The following is a 7,058-nucleotide window of genomic DNA, read 5'->3' on the forward strand; positions in this document are numbered from 1 at the left end:
TCACTACTAACATGCCATGAGCTTTGCTAGTAATAGTATGAATGGAGATCTTTCTAAATTTTGCTATATCCTCATTTCGGCACTCTGCTAAGTTTTTGCTTTCTTCCTCTTCTTGACATTAAATTAATTATTTCTCATTAATACTCACAGAACAATTATTTATGTGCAAAATGCTATGCTATAAATCACAAACAGGTAGACTGAAGGGGATTAAACAGATGAATAAGGTTGTATCTTTGCCGTAAAACTGGTTACAGTGGAGGCTAAAAAATTAACTGAATGTAATAAAGTTCAGCCTCAGTTCTCAAAATTGGTGCATTGCCATTTTTCCATCTCCTTCTTTTTCACTTTTAATTTTAAATTATTAATTTTAAGACATTATCATCCAAAAGATGAAGACCTTTCTCCATTTGGGGAAAGTATTTAAGGCTACATGCAAATACAAGTTCTTAAATCCGATCACAGTGGTATAATCTTAACAGAGAGAAGTCAGCCCTAGATGTTTTATTTACATTAACATGCTAGACTGATAACAATTTTGAGTCCTATCATAAACGAAGTTTTATCATTAAGAGAGATGAAGTCATTCACTTCTATAAAAGGACTTTTTGGTTTTACGGTTTTCTGGATTTGGTTGGGTTGTTCTGAATATTGTGGCAGCCCTACTTTAAAAGATAGATGACACAGCTAGCATGTATTGAAAAGGATTTTAACATAGTGTTGATTACATGTTTGGATCCAAGTGTATTATTTTGGGTTGCTCAGAATAACAGAGCCATCTTAAATATTATGGGAATAGAGAGGCTAAATACAGAAGTTAGGGCTTAAACAATACTTGGAAAAGTGATGAAGTGAAGGTTGGTAAGGGAAGACTATAGCTGTAGTCAGCTGAAAAGTCACTAGAGCAGCCAGGAGCCCTGTGGCAAGTATAGTTGACCCTTGGACAATGCAAGCATTAGAAGTGCCAAACCCTATGAAGTCAAATATCTGCAAACAACTTTTCACTCCCTCAAAACATAACTACTAATAACCTACTGTTGACTGGAAGTCTTATCAATGACAGAAACTGTTGATAAACATGTTATTTATGTATTATATAGTGTACTCTTATAATACAGTTAGAGAAAAATAAATGTTATTAAGAAAATTATAAAGAAGAGAAAATACATTTACTATTTTTTTTTTTTTTTTTTTTTTTTTTTTTTTTTTTTTTTTTTTTTTTTTTGAGACGGAGTTTCGCTCTTGATACCCAGGCTGGAGCGCAATGGCGCGATCTCGGCTCACCGCAATCTCCGCCTCCTGTGTTCAGGCAATTCTCCTGCCTCAGCCTCCTGAGTAGCTGGGATTACAGGCACGCGCCACCGTGCCCAGCTAATTTTTTGTATTAGTAGAGACGGGGTTTCACCATGGTGACCAGGATGGTCTCGATCTCTTGACCTCGTGATCCACCCGCCTCGGCCTCCCAAAGTGCTGGGATTACAGGCTTGAGCCACCGCGCCCGGCCACATTTACTATTTATTATGTGGAAGTAGATCATCAAAAAGCCCTCCATCCTTGTCATTTTCATGTTGAGTAGGCTGAGGAGGAGGGAGAGAAGGGGTTGGTTTTGCCATCTCTTGTGTGGCAGTGGGGAAAAATATCTGAGTTTAAGTAGATACCTCCAGTTCAACCTGTATTGTTCAAGGGCCAACTGTAGTTCTAAAATGTTGCCAGGCAATTGCTGTGAAAAAGATACGATCCACTGTCTCATCCTGTAGCAGTAAAGATGGAGATTGCTGGAATGCTCAGTTGTCATATCTGCTTCACACAGCCTCTTGAGTGACAATCTTCTTTCCAAATTTTATGAAACATCTTGTAAAGTACAAATTTTAATTCATAGTCATATAGGGGACTGCTATAACTGGTGTTGATTACTGATAGTTCAGCACAGAAGAGATGATGCAACTTAAGCAAAACTTGATTATTCTCAAAAACAATGAAATTAATATTATAGAAAAAAATAATTGAATCACGTTTTTTAAAGATGCTGATGGAGGGATAGTTTTTCCAGTGACACTGCAAAGATCTTAGCCCTTAACTTTCTACCAACCATCTTGCTAAACTCCTGTTGTGTAACTAATGGCTATTTACTTATTCAACAAATATTCAATTATTCTTTGTAGGCTAAATTACAGTCCTAGTTTTGATTATGATCCTTCTAGTACTGCAGTTAGCACAACCTTGATTTCTCCATGTGTTTCAAGAATTTAAAGAGTGAAAAATATTCAGAATAAAATCAAACTTGGACTGCCCTTCCTCAATCTATTGCATAATATGCTTCAGCTTCCTACTTACCATAAAGGAGTCTTTTTGACTCCTTTTTGAGCATTACTCAAATTGCAAAAGCATCACAAAGTTTGAGCTAAGGCATTGGTTGTTTTTCTCCTTTCACAACTCTGACTTTAGCATAGATTCTCATACTGTATTAACTAATTTTAAATTGAAGAGATAATTCAGAAGTCAGTTTTCTTACTATTCCCAAACAAAATGTTAATACTGAGGAATGGTTTACTGAAAAATTCTACTAATCTACCAAAGTATTTTAATCAATTTGGCACTTATGAATTAAGTAAATGTTGTATTTAATTAGGTAGATAACACAGTGACATTGCAGATAAATTTACTTCTCATTAAATACATTAAGAATTTCCAGGGCCTGCAGGCAGAATTGCTGACTAGATAAAGCTAGGAGGAACATGTGCCACTGAGGAAAGGAAGCACTGGAAAGTGCATCCCAAGCAGATCACATGAGGGCTGGGCTGAAGTAGGATAAGCTGGAAGCCCTGCATAAACCTATCACACACTGGGACCAGTTCCTGGCCCCAAATGACTCCTGGGTAAGGGGTGAATTGAGCAGGTGAAGAGCGACCAACTCTCACCACTGACCTTTGGAATCCTGACAGCGGGAGAGCCCATGACCCCCATGGATGCTTAAGCTGGTAGGGAGAGCTGCTTAGAGGGTGGTAGTGGCAGGACTCCAGCCTTTACGGAGTCCAGAGGGTTTGGTGTGGAAATGTCTACAGATGAGTACGGCCAGGGACACACATCCCCCAAGGGTTCCTCCACTCCCCTAGGAGATGCTAGCCTTAGGGGAACTGTTGGATTTGAACAGAGCAGTGCAATATTTCCCATGAGATAATGACAATCCGATCTTAGCGGTCTTTTGTCTCCTCACCTATCCTGTGGCTCCAGCCTGGCCATTCCTGCTTGCAATGGTGCTTTGGATGCCCAACGAGAATGCCTCCCGGGGATCTGCATTATAGCTTCTATCCTAGCAGGCCATGCCCGACCATCGGAGAGCTCCAGCAGAGTGGCCCCGACCAAAACACAGAAACTCACCTGTGCCCACCCCACACCACAGCCTCCCTTGTGCCACTTTGCTGGCACATAGTCATCCATGGTCAACCCTTCATATCTTTGCTGGCATGCCGTGCATGAGTAGATCATGCCTCTCCTTCCTCACTGCTGTATGGGTGGGCCTGCACCCTGCCCTGACATTGCTGCTGGCATGAGCATACTCATTGTCCCAACACTGCACCACCACGCTGCCATTACTGGCATTAACATATACAGGGATGCCAGTGGCTCTGCCCCCAACCCTGTGCCATAACTGCTTCTGGCATGAATGAGTATGCACATTGCTGTGCTGCCACTGCTGCTGGCACAAGGAAACAAGCACATGAGTATGGATCCCACTGTCATTGCCTGACAAACTACTTTGACTGGCACCACCCTTCAGACTATTGTGACCAGAGTTCTGGGAACACCTCAGCCCCTCCAGTACAGCAGGTTTCCAACCTTGAGGGGTGAAAGAATGAAGCCAGGGGCCTGATACCAGCAGCCTAGAGTTAGAGTACACAGTCAAGGAGTAAGAAGTTGAGGCTTGTCTCCACAAAAATCTACTAGAAACAATGCCAGTCAACTAAACTCACCTTATACCACAATCAAGCTCCCAAGGACAACAAAGAAAATAAAAGCAAAAATTAAAAAAAAAAATCCAACGGCAACAATTTCAAAGACTGAAGGGATATCAACCCACATAGATGAGAAAAAAACAGCAGGAGAACTCTAACAACTCAAAAAGCCAGAGTGTTGGCCTACATTCAAATGATCTGAATAGTTCTTCAGCAATGGTTCTTAACCAGACTGAAATGACTGAAATAACATGAATAGAATTCAGATTGTGAATAAGTCACATATTTCTTGAAGGTTTTGCTCATTCGTCTTTATTATTTTTTCTTTATTTTCTTCTTATTTTGGACAGCAAGTTTTTCTTTATTTATTCTTATTTTGGACAGCACGTTTTCAAACTCTGAGATTCTTCCCTCAGTTTGGTAGACTACGCTGTTAATACTTGTAATTGAATTATGAAATTTTTGAAGTCAGTTGATAAGCTATTTTAGCTGAGTTTGATTGTTTCTTAAAATGGCCATTTCTTCTTTCTTCATCTGTATAATTTTATTGTATTCCTTAGAATTCTTGGATTCTGTTTTGATTTTATCCTGAATTTCAAGACCATTCTCAAAACACACAATCATCAGAAAAGTGTTAACGACAGTTAGATAGAAGGTGCAGGTCACCTACAAAGGGAACCCTATCAAGCTAACAGTGGAGCTTTCAGCAGAAACCCTGCAAGCCACACACAGATCACTGAGGTAGAAAACTAACAGAAATAAATAGGACTGGAACTCAACACTTGAACAAATGAACCTAACAGACTTCGGTAGAACACTCCACCAAAAAACAACACAACAGGCTTCTCATATGTTCATAGCACACACTCTAAAATCAAACACACAGTTGGCTATAAAATGAAAATTCAAAATAAACAAAATCATACCAATACTCTTGGACTCAGTGCAATAAAAATAAAAGTCAAGACTAAAAAAATCACTCAAAAGCATATCATTACATGGAAATTACACAAACTGCTCTTGAATGACTTTTGGATCAATAATGAAATTAAGGCAGAAATCAAGAAGTTTTTTGGAACTACTGAGAACAAAGATACAATGCACCAGAATCTCTAGGACGTGACTAAGGCAGTGTTAAGATGGCAGTTTATAGCTCTAAATGCCCACATCAAAAAGTTATAAAGATCTCAAATTAACGACTTAACATCACAACTAGAGGAAATAGAGAAACAAGAGCAAATTAACCCCAAAGCTAGCAGAAGACAAGAAATGTCCAAAATCAAAGAAAAATTGAAAGAAATTGAGACACACAAAAAAAACTATACAAAAGATCAACAAATCCAGGAATTTTTTTCAAAAAATTAGCAAGATATGTAGACCACTAGAACAAGTAATGAAGAGGAAAAAGTAGACGTTTAAAATAAACACAAATGATAAAGAGATTGTTACCACCTACCCCACAGAAATACAAATCCTACAAGCTAGAAAAATTACAAGAGATGGATAAATTGATAGAAACATACAATCTCCCAAGACTGAATCAGAAATAAATTAAATACTTTAATGCACTAAGAATGGGTTTGAAAATCGAATCAGTAATAAAAAGACTGCTAATCAAAAAAATCCCAGGATCAGATGGATTCACAGTGAAATTCTACTAAATATATAAAGAATGGTAGGTTCTCCTCCTCCAGTCCCTAGGAGGTACTCCTCCCTAACTCATTTTATGAAGGCAGCATCATCCTGACACCAAAACCTGGCAGACACACAATAAAAAAGAAGGCTTCAGGCCACTATCCTTGATGAACATAGTTGCAAAACTTCTCAACAAAATATTGGTAAACAAAATCCAGCAGCACATCAAAAAGTTAATTCACCATAATCAAGTAGGCTTTATTTCTTGGATGCAAGCCTGGTTCAACATATACAAATCTAGAAATATGATTCATCACTTAAACAGAACTAAAAACAAAAGCCAAATGATTATCTCAATAGATGTAGAAAAGGCATTCAATAAAATTCAACATTCCTTCATGTTAAAAACCCTCAAGAAATTGTGCACAAAAGAAACATAGTTAAGAACAATAAGAGCTATCTAAGACAAATCCACAGCCAACATTATACTGAATGGGCAAAAGATAGAAGGATTCCCGTTGAAAATTGGAACAAGACAAGAATAGCTTCTCACACCAATCCTGTTCAGCATATGACAACAAATCAAGGCCAGAAAAAATAAGGCAAGAGAAAGAAGTAAACAACATCCAAATAGTAAGAGAATATCTAAAACTATCCCTATTTGCAGATAATATGATTCCATATCTAAAAAAAAAACTCTATAGTCTCTGCCCAAAAGCTCCATGATCTAATAAACAACTTAGAAAAGTTTCAGGATATGCAGTCAATATACAAAAAGTAGTAGCATTCCAATACACCAACAACATCCAACCTAAGAACCAAATCAAGAACATAATCATAGTCACAATAGCCACAAAAGAATAAAATACCTAAGAATAGAGCTAACCAGGGAAGTGAAAGCATTCTCCAGGGAGATTGGCAAAACACTACTGAAATAAATCAGAGATGACACAAACAAATAGAAAAATCACCCCAAGCTCATGAATATGAAGAATCAGCATAGTTAAAATGACCATACTACCCAAAGCAATTCATAAATTCATGTTATTTCTGTCAAACTATCAATTAAATTCTTCATAAAATTAGAAAAAATAACTGCTTTAAAATTTAATGGAACCACAAAAGCAGCCCAAAGAGCCAAGGCAATCCTAAGCAAAAATGAACAAAGCAGGAGGCATCACATCACCTGACTTCAAACAATGCTACAAGGCTACAGTGACAAAAACCGCATGTTCACACTCATAGGTGGGTGTTGAACAATGAGGACACATGGACACAGGGAGGGGAGCACTACACACTGGGGTCTGGTGAGGGGATATAGGGGAGGGACAGTGGGGGGTGGGGAGTTGGGGAGAGATAGTATGGGGAGAAATGCCAGATATAGGTGAAGGGGAGGAAGGCAGTAAATCACACTGCCACATGTGCACCTATGCAACAATCTTGCATGTTCTTCACATGTACACCAAAACC

This window comes from Aotus nancymaae, unplaced genomic scaffold (genome assembly GCF_030222135.1).
Source record: "Aotus nancymaae isolate 86718 unplaced genomic scaffold, 86718_ANA_hifiasm-v0.15.2.pri h1tg000033l, whole genome shotgun sequence".
Lineage (NCBI taxonomy): Eukaryota > Metazoa > Chordata > Mammalia > Primates > Aotidae > Aotus > Aotus nancymaae.